This window comes from Triturus cristatus, chromosome 1_1, assembly GCF_964204655.1.
Source record: "Triturus cristatus chromosome 1_1, aTriCri1.1, whole genome shotgun sequence".
Classification (NCBI taxonomy): domain Eukaryota; kingdom Metazoa; phylum Chordata; class Amphibia; order Caudata; family Salamandridae; genus Triturus; species Triturus cristatus.
In genome coordinates this window covers 4,985,005-5,007,464 of record NC_140579.1, presented here as the reverse complement: position 1 = coordinate 5,007,464, position 22,460 = coordinate 4,985,005, and the positions used below count along the sequence as shown (strand labels likewise).

General features: G+C 45.3%; 1 protein-coding gene and 1 long non-coding RNA gene across 2 annotated transcripts in view; one reads left to right on the top strand and one right to left on the bottom strand.

The window, feature by feature from the left end:
* Positions 1-3,177: 3,177 nt before the first annotated feature.
* On the bottom strand, positions 3,178-12,593 carry LOC146869069 (uncharacterized). The gene is made up of 4 exons (XR_014981052.1): positions 12,454-12,593; positions 8,554-8,624; positions 4,793-4,863; positions 3,178-3,794 (listed from the first exon to the last, which is right to left on the bottom strand). It is a non-coding gene; the product is annotated as an uncharacterized LOC146869069 (long non-coding RNA).
* LOC146869068 (lymphotoxin-beta-like) overlaps positions 6,908-22,460 on the top strand; it is a 106,766-nt gene continuing 91,213 nt past the window's right edge. Inside the window, exons 1-2 of the mRNA XM_085651087.1 lie at positions 6,908-6,972; positions 7,806-8,157. The gene's annotated coding sequence lies outside the window, so the exon portion shown is untranslated. The remainder of the gene's footprint in view (positions 6,973-7,805; positions 8,158-22,460) is intronic.

Here is a 22,460-nt window from a genome sequence, read left to right as displayed (position 1 = left end):
ATCTTATGAAAATTCAAACATAACTCTGAGGCTGTGCACTTGCCAATGCAGCTGACTTATTAACTCACTGAGCCATTTTATCATGATTTTGACCAATGTGGTGAGGGAGTATACATAGAATTGCATACACACAAACACACACATACATGCATTAGACGCAGGAACCTTCTGAGTCACTGTATCCAGATTCAAACCCATCACTGAGGAGTGCACAGACAATGCTGAAGCAGGCGCATTAACTCACTGAGACACCCTATCATGACTGTGACTGGCAGGCCACTGCTCTATCTTACCATGACTCTGACCGACTGTATGGCCCAAGGACACTGCTGCTGGTGCCTCTTCATTCTGGTGGGTCTGAAGTTTCCTGTGCAGAGGACATGTTTCACAAGTCCCCTGAGAGTTGTCCTACATGTTAGGGATGCTGCTCACCAGCAGAGCTCGAGGCCCGTCAGGCGGCAGAGGCACACCCAGCGTGGTACTCCATTTACCACGATGCCTGGTGTTACATCTGGTGCTCACTAGACAAGTTCATCCCCTGCAGGTATCTGAGGGTGACCTCAAGGTCACAAGTTCAAATGCATCGGGCCAACTCAGCTATTCATCCTTGCCAGGTCAACAGAATGAGTGCCTTTGAGTTGGATAATAATAAACATCTCTTTTGTTGTGAGTAGCGCCCTCTAGGGGTAAATATGTTCTCTACAAATATGTTTTTTGCAACACCACCCATGGCTGGTTGTAGATGATTCACAGTTGTAAGGTACCGGCTTTTCTACATGCACCCCAGAGGTGAGACTGGTTCTCACTATAAATCCATGTAGGCCCCATAATTCCCCCTGAGTGTAAGCAGTGGGTAAGGTAGTGCTTGGACACAGGAGGTGTAGCGCTACAACATTTTCTTGCCCCTCTGTATGTATGTAGCTCAAAGGCAGTGATCGAAGTGGGCACGACTGGTAGGGCAATGCATGCCCCTACTATTTCAATTTGATAGAATCCGTTCCCCTGCTATTTTATTTTTAAAATGCGCCCCAGTATGGCAGAACTAGCCAAGGCCTATAGATAAGGCTCGGCCATTCGGGGACGGGCTGGGTTGGCAGAGTAGGAAAAAGACTCGAGGGCATATCTAGAAGCCCCTAACGCCACAGGTGCGTCACTTTTTCCCACGCTTTAGTGGCGTTTCGCCATTCTCCATATTTACAACGTGGTGCTTAGCCACTTAAAGTGGCTTAACGCCACCTTGTAGATATGACCCTCTCCGCCGCAGTCGGCTACATCAAAGGGGTGGGCAATGGGTGTTGCTGTGGGCGTTCCACCACAACCCCCATTGATTGTTGACGCTGCCCCAGATTTACAAGGCTGGGGCAGCGTCAAAATCTAACACCAGGCAATATCTGGTCTTCGAATGGCAATACAAGGAAAAATTATTAATTTCTCCTCGTTTTTTGCAGCACCCATAGAAAGAGCAAATTGCCGTTATTGGTTGTTAATGTGCAGGAAGGTGTCCCTTCCTGCACATAAACAATCGCCCCTGCAGTACGGGCACTCTTGCAACATGGCACAATGCTGCCTGCAGTGGCGCTAGGCATCTTTTTTAGCACCAGCGCTAGGGGAAACACAGGGGTGCTTCATATTTTTGTAAATATAGCACATCCCTGTGTTTTGAAAATGTCAGATCGCGGCGTTGCCAAATTTGGCGTAACACCGCGCTCCAGCGTTTTCTTGTAAATTTCCCCTTCTGTCTCTTCCTTCTTCCAGAGAAAAGACAAGGACAGTTTCCACATCTCCTGCTGTGCCCCCGTCTCTCTCCCTTCCTTTCAGTCCATCTCTTTCTGTCTCTGTCTCACTCCTCCTCACTTACTGAATAAAAACCGCATATCTCACACTCTTCACCTAACATTTACAATAAAGGTCAAAGCACACAACCACCCTTTAAACCATGCACCAAGCAGTTGATACAAATTGTGGGCATCAATATCCTTGTCACTGGTATGAAGCTGAATTTAAATAATGAAACCAGACCCCCCAGAACCGTGATTTAGGCCACGCGAGGGACAGAGTCTTTGCTCTGTAAAAAACAGTACAATTTTCAATACAATTGTTTTCCAAAGTCAAAACTACATTTTAGGAATTCTAGCACAGTGTCCCAAACCCTGACTGTTTTTATGCCTTCGTTCATCTTGTTTCTAGGTCCATTTATATTTAATGTAGCCCTGCATTGCGTGTTTAGTTCTAATCTGCAGTTCATGCATTCCTGAAAGTGATTCCCAGGCACACCTGCATTTGAATTTCTAGCTACAATACCCATGTGCACTTCTTGCTCTATTCCATATTGCATGTATTATACTTGTGAATTGTACAGTTCCCAGCCACTTATTGAACACAAATCATCACAGTCTGAAATCAGAGCGTTTAAACGGAAGAGGAAAACGGATTCGTTCATGTGATAAAAAGAATGCTAAGTTTTTTTCTTAAGAAATATTTATTCTTAACTGGAGCACACTTTAGCTTACATTCTGTTTCTCCTGAGATGAAAAATGTCTGGATGGTACTGAACATTTATTTAAAAATCACCATGGGATCTGCCCACTACCAAAGACATTTGGCGGGGCCAAGGATCAAGATGGGTGTGCCGATCAAATCCCTCTTCCCCCCCCCCCCCCCCCCCCTCCCGGGCTACAGCCCTGACCGTGACTTCAATAAACAGCTCTTACCCTCTCTTTCGTCTCCTTTCCCTCATTTGTTCCCCTGTGAAATGGATCCAAAGGAGAAAGCAGCACTTTTGATTGAAATGTCTTCTTTTTCTGATCTTTTTCTATTTCAAAGTGCTACCTCCGATGGAGAGAAAAAAAGGATAAAAACTGAAAAATAACTATATAACTAAATAAAGCAAGACAGAGTGGTTGCAAAGTGACCAAATTGGTTTTATTCACACCTGAACGCGTTAGCGCCACTTTCCGGAGTTTGCCATTGAAGCGCTACTTTCATTTTCTCTTCTTTCTATGAACAGCATTGTTCTCCCTGGGTTGGGGAGGGCACCATTCCTGGAGGGACTGCAATACCTGGTTGATGTTCAAGTGGAAACGTTTAATGTGATCCTTATCAGCTGTTTTCCTTATTTTAGTTTATAAAATGTGTGCTGGAGCTGTGTGTTCAGGAACAGGGTCTTTTTTTTTTTTTAAAGTTTATTGAGAAAAATTAATTTAAACATAAGAGAACTTCATATACTATACAATATAACATTATAAACTTATAATTTAGCAAAACCAATTTAAGAAAAGGGGGATAGCAGAGGAAAGCAGGTAGGGAGAGATCAGGGAGGGAAAAGGAAAGAAGGAGGGGGAGAGGTCAAACATTAGAAATAACACCAGAGTTCAAACTTTATAAACATGAAAAAGAAGGTTCTTAAAATATATAGAGTAAATGTAATTAACAATACAACAAAAGGAGTAATCATGAAACCATATTCAGATGTAAAATAAAAGACTAACGGTTACCTCCAGGAGGCTTCTGCACATCATCGGAAGTGTTCGCTGATGTAGAGTTGGTAGATGCAGCGAGTGTAAGATAAGAGGATAAAGGTAGCCATAAAATATCTCTTTTAATGGAAAGCGATATAGGAGTAACATAACTAGTGTCCAGTCTATGGTGAAAACAAACAGCATTCCACCGTGCTTTAAAAGTGACTTTATCTGCCTGTTTCCAATTCGAAGTTATCGGGTGGAAAGCAATTGCTATTAATGAGTCAACCAATTTGGAGTTAGGAGATGCAGCAGACCATGAAGGTGATAGGGATCCTAAGAAAATATTGGTAAAAGAGAAAGGAATTTGAGTATGAAAGATTTTGTTAATTTGAGACCAAATTAAAAGCCAGAAGCGAGATATGGGAGGACATTGAAAAAGCATATGTTTTAAATCAGCCAATAAACAAGGGCAGGACCAGCAAGCAGAGGGAGTGTCAGGAGAAATAGAAGCTAGCTTAGCAGGAGTGAATAAAATACGTTTATAAATAAAATAAAGGGTTTGAGAAGTGTTATCAGCTCTGGAAGTCTTGTGAATCTTTAGCCATAGTTTATCCCAAAGAGGGATAGGCCAACTTTCATCCAAATCTTTTTCCCAATTCAATTCAAACTTCTCCTCTAATAGAAGAGAAATATAGACACCTATATAAAGAAGATGCTGAAGCGGCAGATGAGAGTAAAGGAAAAACAGCAGAACATTTAGATGGAGGAGTAGAAAGAGACAGTAAAGAATGAAGGTATTGGGAAAGAGAAGAACACAATAAAACATATTTATCTTTACAGGAGGATGGCAAAGAGAATTTTGACTGTAGATCCAAAAAAGAACAAGCATTTGCAATGCAATAGGTCTCGCATTTATACGAGTTTGAGCTATTGGCATTGTAAATGACAATGCCTTTTATTTATGTTTTAAAAACCCACACATAAATAAAAGGCATTGCCATTTACAGTGCCAATAGCTCAAACTCTTAACAACTGCGAGACCTATTGCATTGCAAATGCTTTTTTTTTTGTGGGAGGGCACTTGTTGTATAACTCCTTGTCTACAGTGCTTGAAAGTTTAAATCCGTGGAAGTGGCTTTGCTTAAGGTAATGTGTCGTTCTGTGTTACTTTGCGCTGCAGTACAATCCACCCAGTTATGCGTGTGCAGCATTGCCAATCAATTAATGCATTATTGCAATCTCGTCATGTGTTGTGTGTTAAAGGTGCGTGAGGCACAGTCTGCGAACATTTCTCACATTGTATCCAAATGTATACTACCAACGTAACTTACCAGATGTGTTCTTTTGTTCTTCTTTCCCCCTTGTATCGATTTCCTCCTTGTGAAAGCTCTTCTCTGGCAATCTGTTTAGTGTAAAGGATAAACAAAGCATTATTAATGGTTGCGTAGTGTTAGTATTAGAATGCAATCGAACGAGGTGTATTGCCAGCTGTGAAAACAAGTGAGTCCTGCGAAGGAAGTCGGAGGTGAGCGGTGGGGGAACATTTTAAGACTAGAACAGCCCCGTTTTAATATTTGGAAACCGGCGAGTGGTGTGGGGGATGTGTAAGTAATGAAATCTATCGCGTTTGGAGGGATTTTCCACCATTGTAAATGGCAAGAAACCAAATGAATGCACACTAGTAATGCCTTTTCGTGTCCCTTTCCAAGTGATTGCGTTGCAAGTTGAAAAACGTCCAGAGTGCGGGCAAGATATTGTGTAGCGTAGAATTATATGAGGTAAGGGAGGTGTGGACGGAGGTGCACTGACGGAGCGTGTGAGGTAACAATGATAGATTAGCAAGACCAGATGTTGAAGGAGGTGCACTGACGGAGCGTGTGTGGTAACAGTGATACATTAGCACAATCAGATCTGGAAGGAGGTGCACTGATGTAGTGTGTGTGCTAACAGTGATAGATAATCAAGAACAGTTGTCTAAGGAGGTGCATTGATGTAGCGCGTGTGTGGTAACAATGCTAGATAAGCAAGAACAGATGTTGGAGGAGGTGCACAGTTGGAGCGTGTGAGGTAATGCCGCTATATTTGCATGAACAGATTTGGAATGAGGTGCCCTGACGGAGCGTGTGATGTAACAGCGATAGTTTCCCAAAAACTGACCTGGAAGGAGGTGCACTTACGGATCGTGTGTGTTATTATTGATAGATTTGGCTGAACCGATCTTGAAGGAGGTGCACTGATGGATTGTGTGCGGTACCAGTGATCGATTTTCCCGAACCGATGAGGAAGGAGGTGCATTGACGGCGCGTGTGTGGTAAGACTGATAGATGACCAAGAACTAATGTGGAAGGAGGTGCACTGCTGGAGCCTGTGTGGCCACATTTATCGCTTCGTACGAACCGATCTTGAATGAGGTGCACTGACGGATCGTGTTTTGTAACACTGTTAGATTTTTACGAACAGAACTGGACTGAGGTGCACTGGCGGAGCGTGTGTGCTAACCCTGATACCTCCGTACAACCAGTTCTTGAAGGAGGTGCAGTTACGGAGCGTGTGTGGTAACACTGCTAGCTGTCTATGAACTGATTTTGAAGGAGGTGCACTGACCGAGCGTGTGAGTTAACACTGATAGTACGAACTGATTTTGAAGGCGGTGCACTGACGGTGCGTGTGTTGTAACACTGATAGCTTGTTACGAACCGAACTGGAATGAGGTGCACTGATGGAGCGTGTCTGTTAACACTGATAGCTTCGTAGGAACAGATCTTGAAGGAGGTGCACTGACGGAGCGTGTCTGTTAACAGTGATAGCTTCGTAGCAACAGATCTGGAAGGAGGTGCACTGACGGAGCGTGTCTGTTAACACTGATCGCTTCGTAGGAACAGATCTGACAGGAGGTGCACTGCCGGAGCGTTTCTGTTAACACTGATCGCTTCGTAGGAACAGATCTGACAGGAGGTGCACTGCCGGAGCGTGTGTGCTAACACTGATAGCTCCATACGAACAGATGTGGAAGGAGGTGCACTGACGGAGCGTGTGTGTTATCACTGATAGCTCCGTACGAACAGCTCTGGAAGGAGGTGCACTGACGGAGCGTGTGTGGTAAGACTGATAGATTTGAAAGAGCAGATCTTGAAAGCTTCTGTTGCTTTGCAATGCCAATAGCGTGAACTGCTGTAAAATCGTGAGCTATTGCATCTCAAGCAAACGAGGTGTCTGTGCGGCTGTGAAAAGAAGGCGGGGCTGCGAAGGAACACGGAGGGGCGCGCTGGGGGAACCTTGTAAGACTAGAACATGCCTTTTCTCTGCTTGCGAACCCGGCTAGTGATGTGTGGGAGGTGTAAATAATGAAAGCGATCTCACTTGCAGGGAGTTCCCCGCACTGTAAATGGAAACCAACGAACTGAAAGTACACTGGTAATGTTTGCTTGTGTGCCTGCGAAAATGATAGCGCTGTAAGTTTGAAATCGACCAGAGTGCGGCCCAGCTCTTGCGGAGCTCCGAATTGAATGAGGTAAGTGATGTCTGGACGGAGGCGCACTGATGGTGCGTGTGTGTTAACAGTGATCGATTAGGAAGAACAGAATCTGACCGTGGTTTACTGATGGATGGTGTGTGGTAACAGTGATAGATGACTAAGAACAGATTAGGAAGGAGGTGCACTGGTGCTAACAGTGCTAGATTTGCCTGAACAGATGTTTGAAGGAGGTGCACTGACGGAGCGTGTGTGGTACCACTGATAGCTCCGTACGAACAGATGTGGAAGGCGGTGCACTGAAGGAGCGTGTGTGGTAACACTGATAGCTCCGTACGAACAGATGTGGAAGGAGGTGCACTGACGGAGCGTGTGTGTTAACACTGATAGCTCAGTACGAACAGATGTGGAAGGCGGTGCACTGAAGGAGCGTGTGTGGTAACACTGATAGCTCCGTACGAACAGATGTGGAAGGAGGTGCACTGACGGATCGTGTGTGTTAACACTGAACGCTCCGTACGAACAGATGTGGAAGGAGGTGCACTGACGGAGCGTGTGTGTTAACACTGATCGCTCCGTACGAACAGATGTGGAAGGAGGTGCACTGAAGGAGCGTGTGTGGTAACACTGATAGCTCCGTACGAACAGATCTGGAAGGAGGGGCACTGGCGGAGCGTGTGCGGTAACAGTGAATGATTTGCAAGAACAGATGTGGAAGGAGGTGCACTGGCGGAGCGTGTGTGGTAACACTGATCGATCCGTACGAACAGAACAGATCTGGAAGGAGGTGCACTGACGGAGTGTGTGTGGTAACCCTGATAGATTTTCACGAACAGCTGTGTAACGCGTATCTCCTTTTTAAATCCCCATAGTTTGAACGCATGTTAAAGCCTGAGCTCTTGCCTTTGAATCAAACGAGGTGTCTGTGCGGCTGTGAAAAGAAGGCGGGGCTGCGAAGGAAGACGGAGGGGCGCGCTGGGGGAACCTTGCAACACGAGAACATCCCCGTGTTCAGCCTTCGAAACTGGCCAGTGCTGTGGGGGAGGTGTAAATACTGAAACCGAGCGCGTTTTGAGGGACTTCCCATCACTGTACATGGAAATCTGGGAAAACAAAATGAAAGCACCCTACTAAATCCTGCGTGTGTTCCTGTGAAATAGCTTTCGCTCTAACTTGAAACCCGACCAGACTGCGCCCCAGCTCCTGCGCCTTTAATTAGATGAGGTAAGGGAGTTTTTTTTTGTGCGGTGGGCAAGCACGGCGGAAGACTAATTTCCGATTTGTGTGTACTTTTTTCCGCACCAAGTCCTTTACGACGCGTGGCCTCGCCTTCAACAGTGCATCAATTTTTTTATTTTGTGGGAGGGCACTTGTTGTATAACTCCTTGCCTACAGTGCTTGAAAGTTTAAATCCGTGGAAGTGGCTTAGCTTAAGGTAATGTGTCGTTCTGTGTAACTTTGCGCTGCAGTACAATCCACCCAGTTATGCGTGTGCAGCATTGCCGATCAATTAATGCATTATTGCAATCTCGTCATGCGTTGTGTGTGAAAGGTGCGTGAGGCACAGTCTGCGAACATTTCTCACATTGTATCCAAATGTATACTACCAACGTAACTTACCAGATGTGTTCTTTTGTTCTTCTTTCCCCCTTGTATCGATTTCCTCCTTGTGAAAGCTCTTCTCTGGCAATCTGTTTAGTGTAAAGGATAAACAAAGCATTATTAATGGTTGCGTAGTGTTAGTATTGCGTATGTCTAGAAGCTACCTCCGGTGATACTAAATGTCATTATTACGCTTACTTAAGTACCCGTACATACTGCCTAAGTAAATAGTTGCATTGTCCCTGCGAATAACTACCGTGTACTACAATTTGTCCGAGTCGGCCTACAAAGTATGGTGTTTCTTATGAAGATACCGTGAGTAAAGTATCCCTGCTTGTGTGGCTGGCAACTGCATGACTAGACGAAGAGGGAGTGGGAGGGGGGAGTGGAGTCGGGCACGCAGGCTGCCAAATGGATCTGGAAGGAGGTGCACGGGGGATGTTTGGCAGGGCTTGGAGAAGGGTTTCCATCACGGCGAAAGTGAAAGCAAACAAGTGGTTGCAGGACTCCAAATGGTGCGCGCGCCCGGACGGGTCACATGCACTGTAGTTGGAGGCCTGCAAAGCCACTGTTTGCACTTCCAAAACGCGCTTACTATAAGTCTCGCCAGAGCCAGCGCTAAAGCGCTGGTCAGGCGAGACCTAAAAAGGAATGTTATTGATTAGTAATTGGGAGATCCAAAGCAATCCTTTGAGACTCCATGCTTTCCAATAAAAGGCACGATTATTGATGCGTAGCAAATTATTATGCCAAATGGGCTGTTGATCTAAAGAGGACAATGAGGGATAAGAAGAAGAAAGAAGAGGTGCAAGGATTTTACGCATATGAGAGATGACTGGGGAGCGAAAAAAGGGAGATGTTGTTAGTGATGGCAAGAGATTCCTTGAATTCAAAAGGAGATAAAACATGTTTTTCTATTTTTAACCAAATAGGAGGATGAATCTGTTGATCAACAGAAAGCCAGCGAGAAGATTGCTTTAAAGAGAAAGCAAGGTGATATGATTTAAAATCCGGAAATTTAAGGCCTCCAGGTGATTTATCTGCTTTTAAAGCAGACAGAGCAATTCGAGAGGGTTTATTCTTCCAAATAAATTTAGTCAAAAGAGAATCAATTTTTTTAAAGTAAAAAACAGGAATATGAACCGGAATCATAGAAAGGAGATAAAGAATCAAAGGAGCGAGCATCATCTTGACGGAGTCTAAACGCCCCCACCATGAGAGAAACAGTGGGTGCCAGCGGTCAATAGAATCAGATAAAGTTTTAATCATACTATCAAAATTTATTTTTAATGTTTCAGGGATGTTAGAGGAAAACCACAAGCCTAAATATTTAATCTTAGAGATTTGCCAGGAAAAGCCGGTCTGTATGAAGTCATGTTTAAGACAAAAAACATTTAAAGGCAGGACTTTGCATTTGTCAGCATTAAGACGATACCCAGATAATTGAGAAAAAGTGTCAACCAGAGATAAAAAAGAAGGAATGGAGTTGGATGGATTGGAGCAGTAGAAGAGAATATCATCCGCATAGACGGATAATTTAATATGAGATGAATCAAGTTGAAAGCCAGTGATTTTTTCTTCTAATCTTATTTTAGTTAAAAAGGGCTCCAAAGCTATTATCAATAAAAGAGGGGAAAGAGGGCAACCTTGGCGCACTCCTCTAGAAAGAGAGAAGTAATCCGAACTCTTGCCATTTACAAAAATAGAAGCTTTGGGCCCTGAGTATAAAATAGAAATAAGAGATATTAGCTTAGGAGGAAAACCTATCCATTTTAGTGCTTGGAACATAAAGTCCCAAACTATTCTGTCAAACGCCTTTTCTACGTCCAATGCTATAGCGGCAATAGGATAATCAAGAGAAGAAGCTTTACTAAGGATGTTAAAGAATACTCTGGAAGTATCAGATGACAGGCGACCCTTTACAAAACCTGATTGTTCCGGCCCAATAAGAGTGGGTAAAACAGGATCTGTGCGAAGCGCAAGAATTTTGGCAAAGATCTTATAATCCAAATTAACTAACTAAATTGGCCTGTAATTTTTACAGAGAGAAGGGTCTTTATTTTCTTTAGGTATTAAACAAATCATGGCTTCTTGGAAGGTTCCAGCTGAGGATCCGCTTGAGATAAAGGTATTGTAAAGAGATAGGAGGTGTGGGAGTAAAAGATTCGCAAAATGTGCATAAAATTCAATTGTAAAACCATCAGGACTTGGAGTTTTCCCTCTTTTCAATATCGAGATAGTACGAGTAATTTCAGATAAAGTGATATCTGCCTCTAAGGAAGAAAAATCTATATCGTGAGAAGAAGGGGGTTCGATGGACTGAAAATAAGTAGACAGATCTGTCTGATTTGGTTGATGTTCAGGGGTATACAGTTTTTTATAAAAAGAGACAAATTCATTCAAAATATCATTATCTTTAAAGCAAGATAAACCCACCTCATTCCGAATGGATTCTATCTTACTCCGTTCACGTCTAATGTTCAAGTATTTGGCTAAGAGTTTCCCCATCTTGTTTTGGCCTCCATAGTATCGAACGCTGCTTTTTAAAAGATAAGAGGAAGCTGCTTCCATGGATATTTTATTAAATGTAAATTTTGCATCAATTAGGTTTTTTAAGGCGGATTCGGAATTCGAATGGTAGTAAGTGTATTCAAGTTTTTTGATTTTAGCAAGTAATTGGGAGTTTTTATGTTCAAAAGCTTTTTTCTTTTGCGAAACAAAATTAATGATAAAGCCTCTGGCAGCAGCTTTAAATGAGTCCCAAATCATTACCTGAGATGAATTCAAGGTAGATTTAAGAGAAAAGAATTCAGAAGCCAAAGAGGTGAATTGGCTTGTGAAATTAGGATCCGATAATAACACATTATTAAAATGCCACCTTCCTGCATGAGGGAAAAAAGGGAGTAAGTCAAAATCAACTAGAACTGGAGCATGGTCCGATATTAAAATAGAACCAATTTCAGAGTGGGAAACTTGTTGGGTTAGGGATTTACTAAAGAAAAGATCATCTATACGCGATTGTGAGTGATGTGGAGGAGAATAGAAGCTGTATTCATGGGTATCAGGATTGCAAAGTCTCCAAACAACCACCAAGGATTTACGATGTATGGAGGAAATAAACTGTGTGTGCATCTTTGTATTGGAGAATTTAACCGAATAATGTCTGTCTAATATGGGATCAAAAACTTGGTTACAATCCCCACCAAAAATAATATAATCCTCATCAAACAAGAGAAGTTTATCAGAGATATGTATCCAAAAGGTATTATCCACATTAACCGGTGCATATACATTAAATAAAACTAAAGATATTTGGTTTATAAGAAGTTTAACAATCACCCAGCACCCATCCAAGTAAGTTTCTTGATGTACAACTGTAATCCGGTACTTTTTATGACATAAGATGGAAACTCCATTTTTCTTACCTAAAGCGGGGGAAGTAAAAACATTGCCTACCCATCCACGTTTCAATTTAGAAGCCGCGCTATCAGATAAATGTGCTTCTTGAATTAGTGCAATGTCAACATTTAGTCTAGCTAAATGCGTTAATACCCGTTGTCTTTTAATAGGATTATTTACTCCTTTAACATTCCAAGTTACAACTCTTAAAATAAAACATCCAATAAAACATGAACAGTTGATATGAAATCAGAATAAAAGTTAGAAATTGCATTATAACAGAGATTGGAATTGATGGAAAGAAGAGTAAGAGAGAAACTCAGGAAGGAAGGAAGGAAGGGAGAAGATAAACATAAAAAGATCGTTGTAAGGTGTATCCAAGTAAGAGGAGAAGGAAAAGGAGGAGAAAAAGAGAGAATGGAAAGGGAGAGAAACCAGATGAGGGAAAGAAAAACACAAAACAAAAATACAATACAAATCGAACAATTGACCATATAAAAAGGTGTCAAAAGGACATACCACAAAAAGACAATACGACTGGGGATGGTGGAGCCACATGAGGAAGGTAGCACACCAGACTGGAGACTCCATCAGGGCGCGGCAAAGGGAAAGCGACTTCCAGGCATATATGAAGAAACATACATGAAAGGAGCACGTAACAGCATCTAAAAGAGACCAAAAAGGAAAAACCATTAACCACGTAAACTCACAATGGAGCAGAAAACAGCAGACAGGATAGAATAACAAACTTCAAGACATAAAAAAGGGATGCGTAAGAACACAGAATAATTATGCTCGAGGAATGTCCATAGAGTCATCTCTACAAGAGTTCAAAAATTGTTCAAGCAGCTCCGGGTCTTCATAGTTTGTCGTATTATTGTTGTAAGTCACTTTAAAGAGGCAAGGGTGGAACAAGCCATAACGAGCATTCAGGGAGCGAAGAGCAGGTCTCATATCCAGGAATTTCTTCCGATGATCAGCAGTAACTTTGGCGTAGTCTTGTGCAAAGAAAAGATTAGAACCATTCCAGGTAATCTTCCCTTTCTGTTTGGCAGCTTGAAGAACTTTAAGTAGGTCGGTATATTCTAGGAAATACAGGATAACTCCTCTAGGTTTTGTTGAAGAAGAAGAAGAGGCAGTGGAGGAACGAGAGATTGAGCCTAAACAATGAGCTTGTTGAATATTTAAAGTTAGAGAACTTGGGAGACCAAGAAGCGTGGGTAAAAAGGATTGAAAAAATGATATAGGATTTGATCCCTCAAGGCCTTCCGCAAGTCCGTAAATACGTAGGTTGTTACGCCTATTTCGATTTTCTAAGTTTTCGACCTGTTGCTTAAGGTTTTGAATTGGAACTTGCTCTGTAACTGTTTGAACTGAAGCCACTTTTCTCTCCAAATCCTCTACTTTTTGTTCGGTGTGTCACCAGTTATCTTCGAGACTTTGAAGACGAGAATTTGTTTCTGTCATGTAGGGTTTGAGTGAGCGAATTTCTTCAAGTAAAAGTTCCATTGAGATAGAAGAGGGAGTATTAGTAGGAGAGGGAGGATTTGTCTTCACTAGCTTCCCTGGTGTAGAGGTAGAAAAAGAGGATATTTTGGACGAGATTTTAGAGCTTGGGCGGGAAGTTTGAGGAGAGGACGTTTTAGCGGCAGGGGAGTCACTAGTTGCCTCTACTATGCAGTCTTGTAGTACACTGAAAGGGTTAAAGTCTTCCAAAGGTGCTGCGGAGGCATTGACTGGCTGAGGAGCATTACGAGTATGCCGTGACGTCGCAATTGAAAAATTGAAAGGCGAGAAAAATTAGTAAATCAAGTTCCAGAGGCTTAAAATGACGGTAGAAAATTATTACAGGAAACGCTGAGGTGGAATTCCTGTATGTGGCAGTCAAAAATCAGCGTAACAATACAAAGAGACCTGTGACAAACAGCATACGAAGAGAGAGACCAAGCTCTAGCAATGTTTTAAAGAAAAAGATACTGCCTCAAGCTATTTGATATTATATGGCATAAAATGACTGAAAAAACCAGGGAGCGTGAAATAAAAACAGAATGCCAAGTATTTGCCAGTCGCTCTCTGAAAAGGCAAAAAGTGTAAGAAACAGCAAAAAAATACTTTTCTCTCAGCAACCTACTTTATAATGTCCACTTATGAAGCAAAACAGTTATTGAACCTCCTGCATGGCGTCAGAAAAAAGGCATTACATCTGTGAGGCTGCAGACATCACAAAATGGCGGTTGGTCAGTGAAGGGCAGACATCCAGAGAAATTTCCATTATTAAAAATGAAAATCCTCTTATCCCCTTCTTATAACGATGGTTCCTGCCTTAAACATGAAAAGGAAGAGGTGGCGCTCCTTGAGAAGAAGAAGCGCTAGGCAGACTAGAGATATAAAACCTCAGGAAGCTGCAAAATGGCGGCCGCATTTGAAGTCCGATCTGCGGGCAATGAGAGTTGTCAAAAACAGCCTGTTACGCTCACCTCGTCACTTCAACCTCCAAATGTCGAGGGTGCAGTCATTCCGCTATGTTCTTAGTGCATTTTCCGGGATGAGTGCTCACGCGAGTTGCCTGGAGGCTCCCGTTGCGGTTACGCTCCGACGGAGCCCCTCACAGCGGCGGACATCTTCTCCGGCGCCTAGCCACGCCCCCAGGGTCTTTTTAAACCATCCTTCATGTTTTGTAAGGATATAAGCAGTGACCATTGAAACTGGTTCCTTCCAGGCCCTCTATTGAGGTCCTTAATGTTTAAGGCAAAAGCACTCCTTGATTTCTTAATGGTGAGTGTAAAGGCCTTAAGGTAACCATGTTGTTGCTGCTTACATTGCACATGCTTCACTTAATCCGGCATTCCCTGAGGGTTTGCTTTTTCCAGGATGTTGTTGCGTTTTTTAGGCAGCATATTACCGATGTCTAGTGAGTAATTTGAATTCAGTCGCATCAAGGTGTTTATAACGGGGCACAAATGGGTTGTAGTTGAAGGCAGTGTGAGTTTCTCTCAGTGGGGCAGTATGGTGTTCAGTGGGGAGAGGATGTGGCACTCTGGCCAGAGCTGCCGAATTTGGAACTGGAGAATCAGGTTCAGCCTTCATGACCAGTTCAAGAGACCACTCCCCGGAGGGAGCTCTTTCCCATGCTAGACCTTAGAAGGCTCGGCCAGACCTTAGAAGGCTCGGCCAGACCTTAGAAGCCCTGGTGGACCCTAGCAGCGGCAAGGCCTGTCCACCACAATCCATACTGAAGTTCATCTCCAGTCGTGCGGGCAGGCCAATGAAGCAGCACACCCTAGAGCAACAGTGACTCTGAGGTCACAGGACCCTTGAGGCGAGTCCACCTCATGCACTGGTACCTCAATTGGCCTGGTTTCACAGTTCCCCTACATGTTTTCCCACTTCGACCACTGTCCAAAGGTCACAGGGCATTGAGATGATTAGGGTTGCTCTCCAATTTTCTGCATGCCCCCTGAACCGCTTCCCTTCTCCTTCTTTGCTGCACTCAATGCACGGCTGTCTGTATGTGTCTACTTCGGGGTTCACACAGCTCTTGGTGGACCAGCAGGGCCTTTTTGTATCCCCTCTCTTTGGAGGAAGCCTGTGATAGCAGGACCTTTTGTGGGCGTAGAAAGGAAACACCTGAACAAGTACCTGAACAAGTACTGCAACACACCTGCACAAAGGAGGTTGGCAACCGGGCCATCTTCCGCATCCTATGACCTCATCTGAGAAACGCTGCCTCTTCTGATTGGCTGTTGGGGGAGGTCTGGCTTGAGCACACACAAGCAGCGGCCATCTTGGGATGTGTGCTATCCCTGGTGAAACCAGACTGACAGTTCACTTTTGTTACCCGGGTTCAACAGAGCTGTACAACCCTCCCCCGCTTCAATGATCCGTTTCTGCTGTCACTGGTTGTGTTTAGGAGCTGGAAGTGTGTGGCAGCCCACAGGTAACATCTGGACTTGAAGAAGCCCTGTCAGATGTTCAGGGGCAGACCCGAGCCAGAGGCAGGCTACCTACACGGCCTCCCCTGAAGAGGTAAGGAATGGACTCCAGGCCCGAGTGGCCTTGGCGTAGATACTACAGCTCCTAAGCAGATTACACTATGAGAGGTGGAAATATAATACATTATTGTTGAGAGTAAAATCTAATTTCCACACCAGGGTTAATGGAGGCCTCTAACCTACAAAAAGAGACTTTTAAGGTCCTGGATGAGCTTTCATCACAAAAAAGGCTAATTAGCGTCTGGAGCCGCTGCAACTCCCACCCGCTTCACTGAGAACATTACTTACAGAATGCAGAATGCAGAGCATCAGTGCTTCAGCCTCCTTCACCAACTTCAAAGGCATTTATCTCCCACCCTCTTATCTGATGTCCCGCCACTGGACAGAGAGACCCTTCAGACCATAATGTTGAAGGTAAAGTCGGTATCTACTGCAGACCCTTGCCCACCGCTAGCTGTGAGAGCCACGTCAGTGGCAGTGCAAGGCCCTCTCTTAGATTTGCTTAAAGCGTCCTTAAGGCAATCCTTTAAGCATGCTGTGGTGGTCCCACTCCTGAAGAACCCAGAGAGGGCCCGGCAATTCACAAAAACTGCTGGCCAATCTCTTGGATGCCTTTTGCGGCTAAATGTATGCAATCCTATGTGGCACAGTGTATGGCCTGTCATCTACAGTCATCTGAGTGTCTGGAACCCTTGCAGGCCGGCTTCCACCCGGTGCTTGGTACCAAATCAGGAATGACGATTTAAGATGAGATGGGGACGCTGGCAAGGTAATAGCCCTGGTACTATTAGATCTGCCGCTTTTGATACAGTAGACCACATTATTCTCATGGACTGTCTGAAAGTGGCAGGGTTGTGGGACAAAGTCTTGAGTAGGTCCATCTCATTCCTTCAGAACCACTCCCAGGAGGTTCATCTTGGCCTCTGTGTCTAGGACATCTGAGGTTATGCGCGGAGTTCCGCAGGGGCCATCACTTTCTCCCCTGCTCTTTAACATTTATATTAAACCTCTTCTTTGCAAGCGGTCTACCATAGGTTGTCACCTGGACAACTATGCAGATGACTTCCAGTTTTTGTTTCAGTGACGGACTCACAGATTTGGGCGGGAGGAGTTTCAAAATACTATCAGATATGTTTTTGAGTCGATAAACCTAAATCAACTCACTCCCATTGCTGATTAGACAGAGATCGGGATTCTTAACAACCTTACTGACCTCTTGTCCAGCGCCTCCTGGCTGCATGAGCTAAATGATCTACCTGTGCCCAGCATATCAGCTGAAAGCCTTCGGGATAGTGCTGGGCAGTCATCTAACCTTAGAGTCCAGGATCGGCTCCGTGATGGCTAAATGTGCATTTTTGTTAAAAATCATGAGGAAATTGGCTCGCCTGCTACCACCTGAAGCCTGGAAGCCGGTCATAGCATCCACGGTTCTGTCCAGGTTGGACTATACCAATTCTCTCTATCTGGGGCTCCCTGAGAGGTCCACTAGAAGGCTCCAGGTCATCCAAAATGAGGCTGCCCGTCTCACTCTTGATTGGCCCAGAAAAGCCCAGGCTACACTGGCCTTTACACAGATGTATTGGTTGCCGTGTAGGCAGAGGATCTACTTCCCACCCTGCTGCCTGACCTTTCAATCACTACACAGCCATTCCCCTCTCTTTATCACAAAGAGAATTTGGAAATATGAGCCAGGTGGGGCTTTCAGGTCAGAATCTGCTTGTTGTTCCCAGATATAGGAGCGAGTGTATGGGTGGTCAGAGCTTTCTTTGGAACTCCCTCCCACTGCAGCTCAGTCAAGAGGCCAATTTGATCGGATTCAGGGAATCCTTGAAAACCTGGCTCTTCAAGCAGGCCTATGAAGAGTTCACCCTCAGACACATCTTCTGTTCTAGTACCTTTAGCCCCATGAAACCTTTGTTGCATGTGCACTTAATACATTCTGGATAACATAACACAACATGGCGAGGCCCTACTGCTGCTGCTGTGACTCGAAATGAGGAGCAGCCTTGCTTCAGCCCAAAGCATCAGGCAAAGTTGCTTCATGTAGCGCCTTGAGGCACTGCAACTTGTAACCTGCTGCCGAGATCAGAGACCTGTTACTACTATCAAGCCCTACCTAAGACCAGAGAAAAGACAGCAAACTTCTCCTGTGTTCCGTAGAAAAGACTGCACTTGTGTAACATCTGGTGAGTGTGGGGAGTGTCCAGTAACACCCATGTCAAGGATTGGAGTGCCGGATACTTTCCTCCCCTCCGCGGATCAGTCGTAGGAACTGGAAGTAGGGATACGGGGGTGCTGCAGCACCCCAACATAGCCATGCTGGAGTTCAGAAGGTGAATGATCAATAAAGATGCTTTAAACCTTTTCATTTTGTCTCCTTTTCAGTGCCTTTAAAGACAGAGGTCACGCGTCAGGCTATGCCTACTGAGAAGCTGCTGCTTATTCTTTTAACATGGAGACTGGTCTCCTCTTTTCTTTCTCTGACTGCAAATTCAGAAGATTTTTTAAAGTGAACAATGTGGAAATGTCTCAAGTGCAATGGGAGCGTCAAAGGAAAGTCCATGTGTTTCCTAACAAAAAACAACATCGAAATGTTATGTTATGTTATGTTATGTTAATTGAGTCTTTTATAGCGCACGGCTACTCCAAGGAGTGTCCCGGCGCTTTTGTTGACACCTGTAGCAGAAAACACAACACATTAGGATAAAAACGGGCTCAGCAGAGAGAAAAAAAGGCAAACTAAAGGGCGAAGAGCCAAGTTTTAAGGCCCTTCCTAAAAGTCAGCAAATTAGAGGTGCTGCGTAATACCAAAGGCAGAGTATTCCAATGCTGTGGCGCCAGCAACTTAAAAGAGCGACCACCAATGCGAGCTCTTTTTACTCGGGGGACCACAGCAAGGAACAAAGATTCAGACCTCAGAGAGCGAGCCGGATGATAAAAAGCAAGCCTCCCTTGGAGATATTTTGCTCCCGAAGCATAGAGAGCCTTGTGAGCCAAGGTCAAAGCCTTAAAAACTATCCGTTTCCGGATAGGCAGCCAATGGAGTGACTGCAAAAGACCGGAGGCTCTGGCTCGCTTATGCAGACCGAAGATGGCCCGCGCGGCCGAGTTCTGGACCACCTGCAACCGTTGCAGGAGATCTTCCGGTAGGCCAAGATATAGGACGTTGGAATAGTCCAGTCTTGTACCAATTAAGGCCTGCACTGTCGTCTTCCTATGATCTTCTGAGAGCAGAGGAAGGAACTTACGGAGCATCCTGAGGAGGCCAAAACATGTTCCCGTAAGACCAAGGATCTGAGATCTTAACGTCAGACCATTATCGATCTTGATCCCCAGATTCTTTGCTAGCTGGGACGAGCACGCTGGAGGAAACATATTAACAGGCCACCATTCCTGCCAATCTGGATCCGATGGACAACCGAAGAAGAGTACCCCAGATTTATCTGAGTTGCACTTGAAGCTGTTAAGCTGGAACCATTTAAAAACAGCCCAGAGGCACTCACGGATACTCTCTCCATCAAAATCTTCTCCTTTCCTGCACGTAAAGAGGAGCTGGGTATCGTCAGCATAAGAAACGATCTGGGCCCCAAAAGACTCCGCCAATGCCGCCAAAGGGGTCATAAAGATGTTAAAGAGAGTCGGGCTCAGCACAGAGCCCTGCGGAACTCCGACTCCCAAAGGCGGCATCACGGCAGAGCTAGGTGAGACCCAGACCGTTTGTCGACGGCTAGCCAAAAATGATCTAAACCAGCTGAGCACCGTCCCCCTCAGACCTATCTCATGAAGTCTAGCGAGGAGACCCTCATGGGGGACGGTGTCAAAGGCCGCCGACAAGTCAAGCATTACAAGCATAGCTTTGCCCCCCGAGTCCAGTGCCTCTTTAATGGCTTCGGACACCTCCAAAAGCGCCGTCTCGGTGCTTAAATTGGGGCGGAAGCCAAATTGAGTGGGGTGCAGCAAATTATGAGATTCCAAAAAATGGGAAAGCACGATGTGCACATGCTTCTCCAGGATCTTAACCAGCGCAGGAAGAAGAGAAATAGGCCTATAGTTGGCCAAAACCTCAGGGTCTAGGCCAGGCTTCTTGAGAAGGGGAACAACCATCGCCTGCTTCCAGGCCTGCGGGACCACCCCCCGACTTAAGGAGAGATTCAAAAGTGGATTTGCCAACGGATTTACCACTCCAGCCATTTTTGCCAAGAATTTGGCCGGGCATGGGTCAAGGGGCGACCCAGATTTAAGGTTGGCCATAAGTGCTAAAGACGAAGAAACTGAGAGTGGCGGAAAATCTGCCAGGACTGGGCCCAAAGGGGCCAGCGGAACTAAGCCTTCCTCAGAGCTGGGAGGTACTTCAGCCACCCTCAAGGGAAGAGTCCTGGATCAGTTTAATCTTGGTGGTAAAAAAGTTGGCAAGGGCAGAAACCCACGACTCAGAAGGAGCCACCTGAGTCGAATTATGTCGTGGGGCCGTAAATTCCCTAACAATCGTGAAAATCTCCTTACAGGAGTTAGAGGCAGCCTCTATCCTCCTTGCCAAATAGCCTTTTTTTTCAAGGAGGATATCCCGATGGTATGCTTTAACCGCTATCCTGTAGACAAGCCTGGCCGCGGGATCATATTGTGACCGCCAGGCCCTTTCAGCCACCTTGCACTGCCGTCGAGTAGCCGACAGTGCTTCAGTAAACCATGGGGCCGAGACCCGCTTAGATATTAATCGGGGGGCCATCTCCGGGGCAAGATCATTCAGCCTATCCGTTAACCACACCTGCAGGGAGTCTAAATCCCTCTCCAGGTCACCCGTAAGAGGGCAGGGATGATCAAAAGATGCCTGAGCTAACATTTCAGGAGTCACCCGATGATACGCCCTAGGGGCGCGTCCCTGCTGCCTAGGAGCAATGCTCGATGGTTTCTTTGTGCCCAATACATAAAATTTGGCCAGCCTATGATCCGACCAAAGCACTAGCAAGAGTGCCAGCACCTCTATGGGGGACGTGGAAAAGACCTGATCCAAGGTATGACCCTTGTCATGCGTTGCTCCGGAGAGGTAGGGGGCAAGACCTAGGGGGGCCGTGACATCAGTCAATTTGATCGTGTCAGGGTCCAATCCCTCATCCATGTGGAAATTAAAATCCCCGGCCAATACACAGTGCTCAGCTCTCAAAGCCAGCGCCAAAATTGCCGACTGGAGCTCGTCGAAGAAGGATCCAGCCGGTCCAGGGGGCCTGTAAACTAAAAGCCCTTTAAGAGATTGATGAGGCACCAATGCTATAGAGAAAGCAAGGGATTCAGATCCTGTGATGGCATCCATGGGAATAATAGAGCATGCGACGGATTTATTCACTACAAGTGCCACACCCCCACCCCTCCCCTCCAATCTATCTTGCCTGAAGATATTATATTCTGGGGGAATTGCTGTCGCTATGTCGGGATTAGAAGACTCCCCTAACCATGTCTCTGTCAACATCAGACATAACGGTTTTTCAGTAGTCCGGAGATCATAGATATCCTGAGCATGTCTGCGCACTGATCTAGTATTTAAAAGCAAACAGAGATGCTTCACACTGTCCGCCTCCCTATTTGGTATAGTGGCCGGAGCCTTACTTGGGAGGCAACCACAACCAGGACATCGTCTCTTACCCCTGTATCTGCCGGGAAAGACTTTACGACACGCGCAGGACACCTTTTCCAGAGACCGAAGCTCGAGCGACGTATAACATACCATAGTAGCAGCAGGAGTTAATAAATGCAATGATACAGCCCCGTCAGCCGTTCTGGTCGCCTCCGGGACGCTGATGGGCGCAGACGGGCTGGACTCTGGCGTGACTCCGGCTGAAGTCCGGCGAACCCGCTGCGCGTGCCCGCTGCGCGTCAGCATGACCGCCTTAAGTACAGGTCTAGCGTCCTTGTGACGACTAGAACCTGAACAAAGATGGCGCCGCCAGGCGTCCTTCTCTCCTACCCAATATGTCCCCCAAATAGAGAAGTGGAAATCCAGGACCCGCTAAAAAAGCGGTGAGTATTACTGATTATAGTGCGAGTATGAGGCCAAACAATTCAAATCAGGGGAAACGAACAGAAATTGAAATTAAATAGCAAAACCAGGGAATATTTTAAAAAGAATCTCACAGATGCACAGACGCCGCTTTCAGCAAAACGCGCAATGCGCTACTGATGTCGGTTCAAGTCCAGCTCCCCGCAGGATTTTCCCGCCTTAAGTACAGGTCTAGCGTCCTTGTGACGACTAGAACCTGAACAAAGATGGCGCCGCCAGGCGTCCTTCTCTTCTACCCAATATGTCCCCCAAATAGAGAAGTGGAAATCCAGGACCCGCTAAAAAAGCGGTGAGTATTACTGATTATAGTGCGAGTATGAGGCCAAACAATTCAAATCAGGGGAAACTAACAGAAATTGAAATTAAATAGCAAAACCAGGGAATATTTTAAAAAGAATCTCACAGATGCACAGACGCCGCTTTCAGCAAAACGCGCAATGCGCTACTGATGTCGGTTCAAGTCCAGCTCCCCGCAGGATTTT